Raw genomic sequence first — 14,771 nt, 5'->3', positions numbered from 1 at the left:
GAGGAGGTGAGTTGCCATCCAGATAAAGGAAGGTCCGTAGACGTGGTGTATCTGGATTTTGCAAAAGCATTTGACACAGTTCCCCATAAACGTTTACTGTACAAGATAAGGTCCGTTGGCATGGACCATAGGGTGAGTACATGGATTGAAAACTGGCTACAAGGGCGAGTTCAGAGGGTGGTGATAAATGGGGAGTACTCGGAATGGTCAGGGGTGGGTAGTGGGGTTCCCCAGGGTTCTGTGCTGGGACCAATCCTATTTAATTTGTTCATAAACAATCTGGAGGATGGGATAAACAGTTCAATCTCTGTATTTGCAGACGATACTAAGCTAAGCAGGGCAATAACTTCTCCGCAGGATGTGGAAACCTTGCAAAAAGACCTGAACAAATTAATGGGGTGGGCAACTACATGGCAAATGAGGTTCAATGTAGAAAAATGTAAAATAATGCATTTGGGTGGCAAAAATATGAATGCAATCTTTACACTGGGGGGAGAACCTCTGGGGGAATCTAGGATGGAAAAGGACCTGGGGGTCCTAGTAGATGATAGGCTCAGCAATGGCATGCAATGCCAAGCTGCTGCTAACAAAGCAAACAGAATATTGGCATGCATTAAAAGGGGGATCAACTCCAGAGATAAAACGATAATTCTCCCGCTCTACAAGACTCTGGTCCGGCCGCACCTAGAGTATGCGGTCCAGTTCTGGGCACCAGTCCTCAGGAAGGATGTACTGGAAATGGAGCGAGTACAAAGAAGGGCAACAAAGCTAATAAAGGGTCTGGAGGATCTTAGTTATGAGGAAAGGTTGCGAGCACTGAACTTATTCTCTCTGGAGAAGAGACGCTTGAGAGGGGATATGATTTCAATTTACAAATACCGGACTGGTGACCCCACAATAGGGATAAAACTTTTTCACAGAAGAGAGTTTAACAAGACTCGTGGCCACTCATTATAATTAGAAGAAAAGAGGTTTAACCTTAAACTACGTGGAGGGTTCTTTACTGTAAGAGCGGCAAGGATGTGGAATTCCCTTCCACAGGCAGTGGTCTCAGCGGGGAGCATTGATAGCTTCAAGAAACTATTAGATAAGCACCTGAATGACCACAACATACAGGGATATACAATGCAATACTGACACATAATCACACACATAGGTTGGACTTGATGGACTTGTGTCTTTTTTCAACCTCACCTATTATGTAACTATGTAACTATGACTGGACCACTGTCCCCTTTATATCACACATGCAAGTGGTCTGGACACAGACAGAAAAACCCACCAAAAGACCAGGAGAGTGCGCAAAGCATTAACCCCAACCCTCCCAGCCAGGACAGCACCCACTAACTGTTCCAATCAGCTTACATACCCATCAAAAGAAGAAACAGCATTATATACAAAGAAACAGCAGATATATATGGGGGAGGGGGGTGGTATATCCATCATGGTACCACACTATGATGGTCAATTCTTATTTGCTCAGTGATTCAGGTCCTGAACTCCTGAGAAAAGGCAAACAGATGACCAGCATGTCCATGTTTCTAAGGCCCCATACACACCATCAGTTTTTGTGCTGAGTTTTTCCTTCATATTTACCAAAACCATATAATATGAGGTCAAACCTTGGGAGTTTCAATGTGTATGCAATCAGGCAGGCCCTTCCACTACATGGTTTTAGTAAATCTGAATGAAAAACTCAGCAGAAAAACTGATAGTGTGTATGGGGCTTTAAAACTGGTCTGCTCTATCGTTTTACTGTGATAATAGCCATGTCAATGATATCTAGTTCCATTGCCCATTCAGACAAGGATAGTATACTGTAACAGTGGACTTCCAATGTTGAAAAATAACTGCCCTTGTTACTAAAAGAAAATGTCTAAAATGTATTATTTTCTTTAACCCAGCGATCAGAGGGAAGTGGGTGGGAGGGAGATTATTTTTATACTAGAGTTGGGCTTTAAACTTCAGCTTTAATTGAATCTAGAATCTTTTTTATTTTTTGCTGTTTACTGAAAATATAATTCTGGTTCACAGAATCATTAGTTGGCACTCTGCACTTTAAAAATTTCAATTGAAGTTGATGCAGTGCTCTTTCCAATATCATATTAGAAAAAAAACCTAGAACAAAAGAATCACAGGCAGTGAAAGGGTTAGTAGATCAGTTCTCATTTCTTCATTCTACTGCAATTTTGTTCCAGGCCACATCTGATTTTTTTATTTCACAGACTCAGTTTCCCAATCACTAGTGAACGGAGGTCAGGACAGTAAGGTAAGCAGTTTAGATATCAGAGAAACAAAGCCCAAGAAAAGCTGAACTGTCGGCTTTGTAATGGGCTGTCTTCCCATAGAAATACTTATTGGGGGGTGATGACATTTGTTTAGATAGTTTTATACTTTGTATTCCTGTGTAACCAAATGCCAACCTTGTGATACCACTTCTATTGTTTCAGTTCCTCTGTGTCCTGTCCGGGATGATGTGCATTTCTTAAAGTCAGCTAGTGTCAGTGTTGTCAACCTACCAGATTGAAATTTACTGACACAACACCCAAAATTTACTGGCACAGCCACGTTTTTACTGGCATTTCCAAAAGTTACAAAACTACAGTTTTAAGTGCAAATTTCAGTTGTTGGGCCACAAACAAGTACAATATGCAATTAGTAGTGTGATTTAACCACTTCACACCAAATCACATACTTTTACGTTAGGAATGGGTGAACAGTTCGGCCCGAGCATGAGTACGGGCCGAACATTTGCCTGTTTGGCCATTCGCTGAACACCCGAATTTGCAGGGTGTTCGACAGATGTTCGCCTCAATGAACACCCTGCAGTGCATTCTGTGCCCTGATTGGGCAAAGCTTTGCCCAATCAGGGCGCAGTGTAAGCTGGTTGTTAAGGAACGGGGCCGGGAAGGTGGCCGCCGCGTCTTTAACAAGCGATGAGTCATCAGCTGTCAATGGGTTTCCCCGCTGACAGCTGAATGAAAAAAAAAAGTAAAAAAAATAAAGAAAAAAAAAACGTAATTGGCCATAAAAAGGGTAATTGGGGTCTGGGTACAGCCATGGGGGACATGTATCGATAAAAAATAAAAAAAAAACAATTGTTTTTTCAGGAGCAGTGATTTTTTAAAATCAGATACATTTTTATTGAAAAAAGAAAATAATTTTTTTTTTTTACATTGTCGAGAGGACACAATCTTAGCCGTACGTACATTAATTCGGCCTTGTAACGATTACAATATCACATATAGCAAAGTAATCATTGTGTAATAAAAGATTATATTGTAAAATGAGCTTAACCAGCCGTCCTGAGTCTATCTTGAACAAAGTAGTCTGTGTGTCCTCTACTTATCCTATACTCCAGCTCAACCCCCCGAACCCCTATAAACATACACCCTCAAAAGCGGGTGTATTAATTATAACAGCCAGACATGAAGCTAAATCTGAAACTTAAATGAAAAAACACAAATAAACATAAAAGCCAAAGAACAAAACAGTTGACCTCTGCAAGCCAAGGTATCACCATAGCATAAGCATTGCGATTGGCGAAGTTAAAGAGAAATATGAGTTTTCGCCAATATTCAACTATCTTTGCTCCCTTAGAAGTGTCTCATTTATGATTTTAACCCATTCCACATGTGTAGGAAGTAGAGCAGAGAGCCAGTTTCTTGCTATGAATTTTCTAGCACTAAAGAAGGACCCTAATAATAGCGACATACGCGCGAGGAGTATATAGTTCCTCATCCAACCAACCTAACAGGCAGAGTTTCAGGTCTACTTTAAGAGTGAGGTTCCAAATTCTATTAATAGAGCCTATCACCTTGGTCCAGTATCTTATCAACTTTGGACATTTCCATAAGCGTACCGTTGTCTATTTTGCACATGGGACACAATGGGCAGTCTCTTCTGTGCCATTTGTGTAGATTGTAGGGGGAACTATATGTGCGATGAATGATAAATAATTGAGTAGACCATTCCTCATCAGAAATGTGACCTATATCCTCTGACCACCCCGCCCCACATTTAAAGGCCATAGCTGTGGAGACCTGACAAATAAATGAACCATAGAGAGATGAAATTTGTCCTTTCCTGGATGTTAATGATACTAGTTGTGTAAGCACCATAGGACTAGTTAGGTCCCGGTTAGAAAGTCTAGACTGTGCAGAAATGGCATGCCTGAGTTGTAAGTATTGAAAGAATACATTGGTAGGTCATATTCCTCAGAGATTGAAAATCTTTGAGTACATTTCCATGATATAACTGAAAAATATAAACCAGACCACATCTAGTCCAGTTAGAGAATCCCCGTAGCTTACCCAGCTTGGGGTAATTACTATTGTTAAGGATACGGGAGTAGTTGGTATATCCCGTGTACTGGAAGTGTTGTTTAGTATTACTCCAAATTTTATCGATTAACACTAATGTGGGATATTGTGACAACATTCCAAGTTCACCTGCTTCTATACATTCCAGGAGATTGGCATTAGACAACAATGTTGTAATAATATTTATAACAAGGTCTCAGTGTTAAGCCAGCCCATAATATGCTGCAATTGAGCAGCTAGGAAATAATAATATAGGTGTCAGGTCACCTGTATCCAGGTGACAGATGCACCCCGTTGGGGTCAGGATATGATAGTGGACCCTAAGGCTGACTGCTGCAGATGGAACTCGGGGTGGTTCAGGAAGGCAGGTCCCCTGGAGCACCAACACGGATCCCACAGTGAGTTAGAGCATAGATTCCCCAGGGCACGGAGTCTAAGAGCCAGTTGGTGTTCACCAGAGCCTCTAGTGGTGAGGATGGACTGGGCTGCAACTGGCTCCAGGTCGCGGCCCCCAGGGTCTCCCAGCTCACGCTCACGGTAGACTACAGGAAGATGGAGAGGAAACAGCAGCCCAGGACAGCAAGGATAGTAAGGAGGTAGCCAAATGTCGGGGCGACTAGCAGACAAGGACAACAGAGTACACGCCAAGGTTCAGGGTCACAGGCAAACAGGGATGGTCGGGAACACGCCAAAGATCAGGGTCACGCGCAGACAGGAATAGTTAAGAACAGGCCAAAGTCAGTAACAGGAATCAGATATAGGAAACACAGCAAGCACACACAGAGGCTAACACACAATGGTTGATCAGCACTGCTGGCTTGCAGTGCACAGGTTAATATAGGGTTCCCTGATAGGGCCTGGGGTGGGGCCATGCTTAGAGGAGAGGTTACAAAAGCAGTCAGGTGAGGGTCAGCTGGTCTCTAGAGATGAACACATGGAGACAGGTATGCTGATCGACAAACTCTATTACATAACCATGACAGTACCACCCCTCTTAAGACCTCCCCCTCCCCCGCCTGTGCCCAGGCTTAAAGGGAAACTCCAGATGGAACCTCCTGAATAGACGAGGAGCAAAGACCTCAGATGCAGTGATCCAAGACCTCTCCTCAGGACCAAACCCTTTCCAATGTACGAGGTACTGAAGAATGCCTTTACGGAGCCGGGAATCCAAAACTTGACTAACCTTGTACTTTAGATTATCCTCAGAGGCCGGAACCAAGGTAAGGAGAGAACGAAAGGACTTATTGAGGACTAAAGGCTTTTTAGAAATGGGTAAGGGCACGAGAAGACCATCAGAAGTCTGAGCAGGGTCCCCCAGACCCTTAAAGATGTGCTGGACATCCAACACAGGACCTTCAGACTGGGTAGAGGTCAGTGGATCCCTGAGGTCAGGTTGGTTAAAAGGTGACGTGTCACAAGAGTTAAGCTGGATAGCTGGAACACAACCAGAATGCAGAGAGCCCTGACCCAAAGATTGAATACCCCACCTGGCCGAATGAGGCAGTCTATCCAAAGGATGGATTGAGCCTCTTAAACAGGTTTGAACAGACGTAGTAGCAGTAGGGTGAGGCCAGGTTACAGAAGGTCCAGAACAAGAAGCAGGAACTCACTGGGTATAGGCTGGACTGGTGCAGAGGCCGACTGAACAGCATTGCCAGGTGCAGCGACCACCAGAATAGCATCGCAGGGTGTAGCGACTGTGGAACTGGTGGACGAGTCAGCCTGGGTGTGTGTCCAAGGGGGTTCAGGGACAGGCAAAGGGAAATGGCCATGCAAACTGGAGTGACTGATCGGCTCAGGTTCACAGGTAGGCTCCTCATCCAGAGTGCCACACGAGCCAGAGAGTGCCTCAGGCCGACTATTGCAGGAGACATTCCAGAAATCGCTATACGCAGTGGGAAGAGCAGGAGATACTGGGATGGTGGCAACAGAAGGATTCTCTTTTGGGGTAACCTTGAGTAGGCAGGAGGAGGAACAGGAGGAACCGCAAGTCAATATCTGTCCAGCAGTCCAGTCAACATGTGGAGAATGGAGCCGTAACCAAGGAAGACCTAATATGATAGGAGACGAAGCCTTAGGTAAGACAAGGAAGGATATCCACTCCTGGTGGAGTGTCCCTACCGACATCCTAACAGGGAGGGTCTGGAAGCGGATAGGGGCCCCTGGGAGAACAGTGCCATCAATCGCCAAGACCACCAATGGCGTTGTAAAGGGGCAAAAGGGTAAGTCTCATGGAAGACGCAGTCTCCCAGTCCATGAAATTGCCAGCGGCTCCGGAATCCAGATGTGCCGAGACCGAACGAGAGGAAGCGCCGACATGAAGGAACACAGAAAGAAGAAGACGAGAAGGTGAAGATGATACTTCAGGGTCTAATACTCCACCTTCCAAATGTATTAGCCCCGATCGTTTTTCTGGACAAAGAGAACAAGTATCACGAAAATGACCTTTGACGCCACAGTAGAGGCACAGGCCCAGAGTTCTGCGCCTAGTGCGTTCTTCGGGAGATAACTTGGTCCGGCCCAGCTGCATAGGTTCCTCAGCAGGCAGGAGGTGCTCCTTGGAATGAAGAGAAGGGACATGGAGCTCAGGCTGCCTAAAGAACAGGGAGTGCTGGCGTCTTTTTTCCAGGGCCCTTTCCTGAAAGCGAATATCGATCTGGTTACACAAGGTGATGACACCATCCAGATCAGCAGGGAGAAATCTTCCTACCAATTCATCCTTCACTCTATCAGAGAGGCCATGTAAAAAGGTTGCAACTAGGGCCTCATTATTCCAACTCAGCTCAGCAGTCAAAGTACGAAAATGAAGAGCATACTGTCCCACAGAAGCGGACTCTTGATGGAGACATAAAAGGGCGCTGGCCACTGAGGAGACACGACCCGGTTCCTCGAAGATATTCCGAAAAAGTTTCAAGAAATCAGACAGGCTAGAAACCACTGGATCATTTAGATCCCACAGAGGCGCAGCCCAGGCTAACGCCTCTCCGGACAGGAGGGATATAATATAGGCTACCTTTGCCCGATCGGACAGGAAGTTTTGGGGCTGAAGCTCAAAATGAATTGTGCACTGGCTAAGGAACCCCCTGAGGGCCTTGGAGTCCCCAGAGAAACGGGCCGGAGCTGGCAGATGTAATTAATGTGTGGCTGCGACTGGTGCGATAGGTGCAGCAGCAGATAGCGGTTGAGGTTGTTGAATCGGGGATCCTAATGAGGCCTGAACCTGTTCAAAACGTGATGCCAAATCCTGAAGGAAACGCATCACCTGGATCTGATGCGATTCCTGGGTCTCAAGTCTGCGAACTAAGCCCTGCAACGGATCATCTGCGGGTAGCGGCACATTATCCGGGTCCATGGCTGATCAAACTTTCAGGTCACCTGTATCCGGGTAACAGATGCACCCCGTTGGGGTCAGGAGTGCACCGCTCTGATAGTGGACCCTAAGGCTGACTGCTGCAGATGGAACTCGGGGTGGTTCAGGAAGGCAGGTCACCTGGAGTACCAACACGGATCCCACAGTGAGTTAGAGCATAGATTCCCCAGGGCGCGGAGTCTAAGAGCCAGTTGGTGTTCACCAGAGCCTCTAGTGGTGAGGATGGACTGGGCTGCAACTGGCTCCAGGTCGCGGCCCCCAGGGTCTCCCAGCTCACGCTCACGATAGACTACAGGAAGATGGAGAGGAAACAGCAGCCCAGGACAGCAAGGATAGTAAGGAGGTAGCCAAATGTCGGGGCGACTAGCAGACAAGGACAACAGAGTACACGCCAAGGTTCAGGGTCACAAGCAAACAGGGATGGTCGGGAACACGCCAAAGATCAGGGTCACGCGCAGACAGGAATAGTTAAGAACAGGCCAAAGCCAGTAACAGGAATCAGATATAGGAAACACAGCAAGTACACACAGAGGTTAACACACAATGGTTGATCAGCACTGCTGGCTTGCAGTGCACAGGTTAATATAGGGTTCCCTGAGAGGGCCTGGGGTGGGGCCATGCTTAGAGGAGAGGTTACAAAAGCAGTCAGGTGAGGGTCAGCTGGTCTCTAGAGATGAACACATGGAGACAGGTATGCTGATCGACAAACTCTATTGCATAACCATGACAATAGGTTAGGCATCCCCCCAGAGTCCTTTGCTTCCTTTAAAGATTCTAGCTTAATACGGGGGATTCGCTTCCTCCAAATTAATGTGCAAAATATGGTGTTACATTTTTTAAAAACATGAATGGGGATCCATATTGGTGCAATGTGGAGCGCATATAAAAGCTGTAGGCTCCAAATCATTTTTATCAATTTACAGTGCCCCATCACTGATAGTCCAGAAAGAGCGTAACACTGCTCAGACTGTGGATAAAGATTTCCTCATGGGTGCTGGCCCCGACTCACCACTGTCATTAGTAATTGAAGAAAAAGAAGATTGGTTGCACACCATGTAGGGAAGAACTTCTGTAGAATAGTTACTTTATTGCTAAGGTGCAAAAGGACGTAGACAGGACGTTACAGGAACATTGGTAGACTGGTTTCACATGGATAACTCATGCTTGTTCCCTGTGTGTGACTAATTTTCTTTTTCTTCAACCCCATCACCGATAGTGGTAATTTAATCCAACTAGCCATTTTTTTTAAATCAATGGGTTAATATTTAATTTGACATAGGAGCCTAGGTTGGGATAGATAACTATTCCCAAGTATTGAAATGTGTATATACTATTTTGATCTGCATTGCCTTTTGGGGTAAGGGTGAAGCAAGAGGATCCAGCGGTAATAGCGTGGACTTGTCCCAAGTTATCTTGAAGCCCGAGAAGGTCCCGAACTTTTGTATTAATGCCAAACTCACCAGAGAGTCAGAGGTATCGCCCAGGAGCAGTGATTTTAATGATGCTTAAAGTGCAACAATGAAAATGAAAAATTCTTTTAACTATCGTGCCTGGGGACCCCCCTTAATGTGCCTGTAAAGTGGCACATTTGTAGCATATACAGAACATGCTACAGCAAAACTGACATTTCTAAAGAAAAAAATCCCATTTAAAATGACTTGCGGTTACAATTGCCGACACCCGGCTATTAAAAAAAAAATAAAGAAAAAAAATTGTTGTGAAAAAAAAAAAAAAGCATAAAGTGTAAATCCACCATCAATCACGACGCCCGACGGAACCAAAAAATAGAAGACAAAAAAATGCTTCCGCCTTCTGAGAGGCCTCCCGCTGACTGCACACTCTGCACTTTGACAGCCCTTATATAGGCAGGGGGCGTGGCCACCCAGTTACGTCTGGTGGCACCGCCCCTTCTGAAATCATGTGACGTCAGAAGGGGAAGCGTCCTTGGGTGACGTAACGATATTTAAAGGAGTTTTTTATTTTAATTGTTGCACTTTAAGCAGCCCTTTAAGCAAATCACTGCTCCTGAAAAAACGATAATTACATTTTTTTTTTAATTGATACATGTCCCCCAGGGCAGTACCCAATTATGGCCAATTACTTGCATATAAGCCTTCAAAATGGGCACTTCTGATTTTTCCTTTTCTGCTCTCATAGCCTTCAATGGGGTTTGCTGTTTGGGTTAGAACATTCCCCCTGTTCGGGAGTTTTGCTGCGAACCAACGAGGAGGGTGTTTGGCCCATCCCTACTGTACGTAATTTGGTAGCTGGGGTTATACCAGGGTGATAGCTGCAGGCTTCACCCCAGTACTGTTTTTCAGAGCTAGTGGTCGGCTCTCTCATGATAACAACCGAAGCAGTCGCTCGGCCATTATCATAAGAAGCAGGAGGGGACATCCCCCCTCCCGCCTCCTTCTGCTGCTCAGCTCGGGTCTCTCGTCCCACTGGGAGACCAGAGCAACCATCCTCCACGCTGTGTGGAGTCCCGAACGGGTCTCCGATGTAAAAAACCCGGAAGCGACATCACAACGTCACTTACGGTTTACTCGGCTGCTAATAGCGCCAATTTTAAAAAAAAAATCAGTATTCCAAAATGCTGATCAATGTCAGCCTTGGCTAAGAATCAAGTCAGCAAAGCTACCTAAAGGTAGGACCTTGCCAAAAGATGCACAATCACAAGGCCTTGCACACCACAACCACAGGTTCAATCCATGGGCAGGACTTGTACTGCAGCGGGCTCCAACATGAAGACCTTGGCCCTGCTTGTGCTATACCAAATAACAGCACAGATGAGGCAGCGGGCCTGAGTGCCCCCTACATGGATAGGCAGTATAATTACAATGGGGCTGTCAGCCAGCAGTTAAAGTAGGTACCTGCCTACATGCAAGAGACATAATGTATACTAAATAAAAGTCCATGTTTATTGATAACATATTATCAAATTGCCTCCACCATTTAACAAAACTAGAACAATGTTGGCTATTAAACACTTTCATACACCCCCACTCACTTCAGGTTTTCATAGAACCTATAGTCAGCTGTAAGGTTGTTATTAATATGGGAATATGTAGTCTGTGGCACACAGGATTCATTTACTGGGGGGCTTACCAAAGCCAAGCTGAGGGTAGAACTCAATGTAAAAAAAATAGCTAAGGTCTGCACTGGCAGCAAACACAACTGAAGTTCAGAAGCAGGCCAAAAAAACATAAATAATCCCCTGAGGAACTACAACGGACTCTACAACAGGTCGACTGTAGACCTAAAGGAGAGATGACCAATCTGCAAGCTCACAAGCACAGCACTGGAAAAGGCAGTTGGGTAAGATTCTCACAATCACTAATGATGTCCAATACTAGTTCAGATTGAAGGCAAAAGGGAAGGCAGTAGCCAAAAGTCTATGGAGCTACAGGTGTTGAGAAGAGGTCTCACCCTTTCACATAGTTGCCAACATTGTAAAAAAATTAGGGGGCAGGGCATTTATTTTTAGGCATGGTGTAGCAGGGAAAGTAAAATGCAAAAAAGGGGCATGGTTTAAATGAAATAGTGGGTGTGGCTTAAAGGGGACGTGGCTCAACGGGGGTGTGGCCTGAGTCTGAGATGAACGAGGGATGGAGGGAGAAAGAAATAGGGATGAAAGGAGAGAGAAGGAAAGAAAGAAAGAAATAGGGAAGGAAGGAGAGAGAAGGAAAGAAAGAAAGAGATAGGGAGGGAAGGAGAGAGAAGGAAAGAAAAAGAAGGAGGGATGGAGGGACAGCAGGCCCAGATCCTACACCACAATATAAATATGTGTATTTCAGAAAGTTTAACAATCAGCAGATAAAGATACTCCAAACACCTGGTGTTAGCGCTTCAATCATCCCGGCACCATGGTTGTTATGGTATCAGGATGATTGAAGCACATTATTTCTACTATTACATTGTAATATGAAATTAAATAGTTCAACTCACCATAATGCAGAATCAGTGGGAGCCCTGAGCGTGTCACTTGCCACGTCTCCTGCCACCAGATGCCATCAGGCATTCCCAGCAGAGTCTCTCCTTACACCAGGCAATCCCAGCAGATACTCTCCTTACATTAGGTGCCCCCCGGCAGAGTCCCTCCTTACATCAGGCATTCCCAGCAGAGTCCCCCCTTACATCAGGTGTCCCCAGCGGAGTCCCCCCTTACATCAGGTGTCCCCAGCAGAGTCCCTCCTTACATCAGGTGTCCCCAGCGGAGTCCCTCCTTACATCAGGTGTCCCCAGCGGAGTCCCTCCTTACATCAGGTGTCCCCAACGGAGTCCCTCCTTACATCAGGTGTCCCCAAAGGAGTCCCTCCTTACATCAGGTGTCCCCAGTGGAGTGCCTCATTACATCTCAGATGTCCTCAGTGGAGTGCCTCCTTACATCGCGTGTCCCCAGCGGAGTCGCTCCTTACATCAGGTGTCCCCAGCGGAGTCGCTCCTTACATCAGGTGTCCCCAGCGGAGTCCCTCCTTACATCAGGTGTCCCCAGCGGTGTCCCTCCTTACATCAGGTGTCCCCAGCGGAGTCCCCAGCGGAGTGCCTCCTTACATCAGGTGTCCCCAGTGAAGTGCCTCCTTACATCAGTGTCCCCAGTGGAGTGCCTCCTTACATCTCAGGTGTCCTCAGTGCAGTGCCTCATTACATCTCAGGTGTCCTCAGTGGAGTGCCTCCTTACATCAGGTGTCCCCAGTGGAGTGCCTCCTTACATCAAGTGTCCCCAGGTGAGCGCTTCCTTACATCAGGTGTCGTCAGTGGAGTGCCTCCTTACATCAGGTGTCCTCAGTGGAGTGCCTCCTTACATCAGGTGTCCCCAGTGGAGTGCCTCCTTACATCTCAGGTGTCCCCAGTGGAGTGCCTCCTTACATCAGATGGCCCCAGTGGAGTGACTCCTCACATCAGATGGCCCCACTGGAGTGCCTCCTTACATCAGGTGTCCTCAGAGGAGTGCCTCCTTACATCAGGTGTCCCCAGTAGAGTGCCTCCTTACATCTCAGGTGTCCCCGGAGTCCCTCCTTACATCTCAGGTGTCCCCAGTGGAGTGCCTCCTTACACCTCAGGTGTCCCTGGAGTCCCTCCTTACATCTCAGGTGTCCCTAAGGCCCCCCTTACATCTCAGGTGCCTCCAGTAGAGTCCCTTGGCTCTGCCTCTCACAGACCGGTTGGCTGCATGGATCTGAGGCCCCTCCCCTCTCCACTGAACACATGGGGAAAGAACCTGCTAACTGGAAAGTGATCTTGTGGCGCCGGCGGCCATACTTGCGAAAACAGTCTTGATTCCCGGGACAAAAGCAAAATCCCGGGATTTTGATTGGGACGGCCTCAGATCGGGACAAGGGTCCAAAAATCCGTATTGTCCCTGGAAAAATAGGACTGTTGGCAAGCATGCTTTCAGATGCAATGCTGCAGAACAGAAATAGAGAATCACAGGACAGGAGGAAGGGAATTCATTACAAATCTATTGGAACAAGAAAATAATTCCTGTATATTATTTTCAACTGTTACTATATGTTTGTTTTAACTTTATTTTTCTGTAATTTACAGACATGGAGCCATTTGTAGATAAATATCGCGAGGAACTTATAAGCCGGGTGACTGTGGTGGATCCCATTCTACATGATATTATGTGTCTGCTGACTATAGAACATTATGAATATATACAGAGCAGAACGACCTCTCAAGAGAAGATGGAAGCTCTCTTTGGTTATGTCAGGGGCTGGAGTGATGGTAACAAAGAAATATTGTATTACTCATTAAAAAAACATAATGGATGGATCATCAGAGACCTGGAAGAGAAAAAAAAACCAAAGAAACAAAGTAAGTCTCAGCTTTAGTCCACAACTAGTTTGTCATACAACATGTTCTCACCTAGAGTTCACTGCAGACCTTATGTAACAATGTGTTCTCAACATAGACATGCACACATGGTGTGCGGGATGTGCCTGGGCACACCCTACTCACCCCAGGCAGCACAGATTCCCCATTCTACCTGAGCCAAAAGTGAGACATCAGGGGGTCTGTTTAGACCCCCAATGTGGCTTGTGAAAATAATTGCAAAACAATAATAAAAAATAATATTGTAAAAAAATAATAAAAAATTAAATTGTAAATTTTTTTTATAAATAATAAAAATAAAAAACTACTGACACAGTGGTCTGCCCTACTGACATGCCCACTGCTCTATTAACACCATCCACTGCCCTACGCACACCCTGACATCATCATGTTTGAATACATTTTTTAAATGCTTGTTTACATTTATTTATAGCACTGTGTGGTCTATATATATAGATATATATCTATATATAGATATAGATATATATCTTTATATAGATATAGATATATATCTACACACATACACACATGTATTTCTGTGATTGAGCTTTGGGTTCACACCCTAATTTAATAGGCTGCGCACGCCTATGGCTCTCAATGATTCAGCCCTTTTGTGGGCGAAACGTGTTGGCGCAGGAAAAGGATTGATAGGGAGAATAATATACTATGTACCTCTGTCGCTGGAATAAAATTGCTATTGCTTTTTTACATCGGCGATGTCATCAGTATGCATGGCATATCTATTATTTTGACTAGTAAATCTGTGTAGGGAGGTTGCATTTCAGGGTAAGCACGTGACAGCAGCTGGAGGATCAAGGAAGGGAAATCACATGGGGTGATGTGGTTTATGTTGATTTCATAATTGTTTTTACCAAGAAGCTGAGTTATTTCCTCACAGATACATTTTTTCTAATTTCTCACACATGGTAAACTCTGAATTTTTAGCTATAACATTTTCTAAACCCCCTAGAACATTTGTGTGTTCTGAACTCAGAGGTCCTGTCTAGTAAAAAGATTGTAGTTCCATTTTTTTTATGTCGCACGATACCCTAAAATACAATTAATCTTCAAGCCTAAAATCAAAAACTGGTCTGTCAATGAGAGGGTTAAAGTCATATCTGTACCACGTGATTGCTGTAATGACCAATCACAGTGATCATGTGATGTTAATAGTGTAGTTTTCACATCTGTGAGCCTTACCCTTCCTCTTACAATGGAAAAATGAGAGATAGACGGAACTA

At 45.4% G+C, this 14,771-nt stretch overlaps 1 long non-coding RNA gene across 1 annotated transcript in view; it reads left to right on the top strand.

Annotated features, from left to right (window-relative positions):
• Positions 1–2,175: 2,175 nt before the first annotated feature.
• The window catches only part of LOC141148398 (uncharacterized), a 51,369-nt gene continuing 38,773 nt past the window's right edge, over positions 2,176–14,771 (top strand). The window contains exons 1-2 of the long non-coding RNA XR_012245201.1: positions 2,176–2,269; positions 13,240–13,512. This is a non-coding gene — a long non-coding RNA (uncharacterized lncRNA). The remainder of the gene's footprint in view (positions 2,270–13,239; positions 13,513–14,771) is intronic.

The sequence above is a fragment of the Aquarana catesbeiana genome, linkage group LG06, assembly GCF_042186555.1.
Source record: "Aquarana catesbeiana isolate 2022-GZ linkage group LG06, ASM4218655v1, whole genome shotgun sequence".
In the NCBI taxonomy this organism is placed as follows: Eukaryota; Metazoa; Chordata; class Amphibia; order Anura; family Ranidae; genus Aquarana; species Aquarana catesbeiana.
Note: the sequence above shows the minus strand (reverse complement) of the source record. Positions and strands in the feature narration are given on the sequence as shown.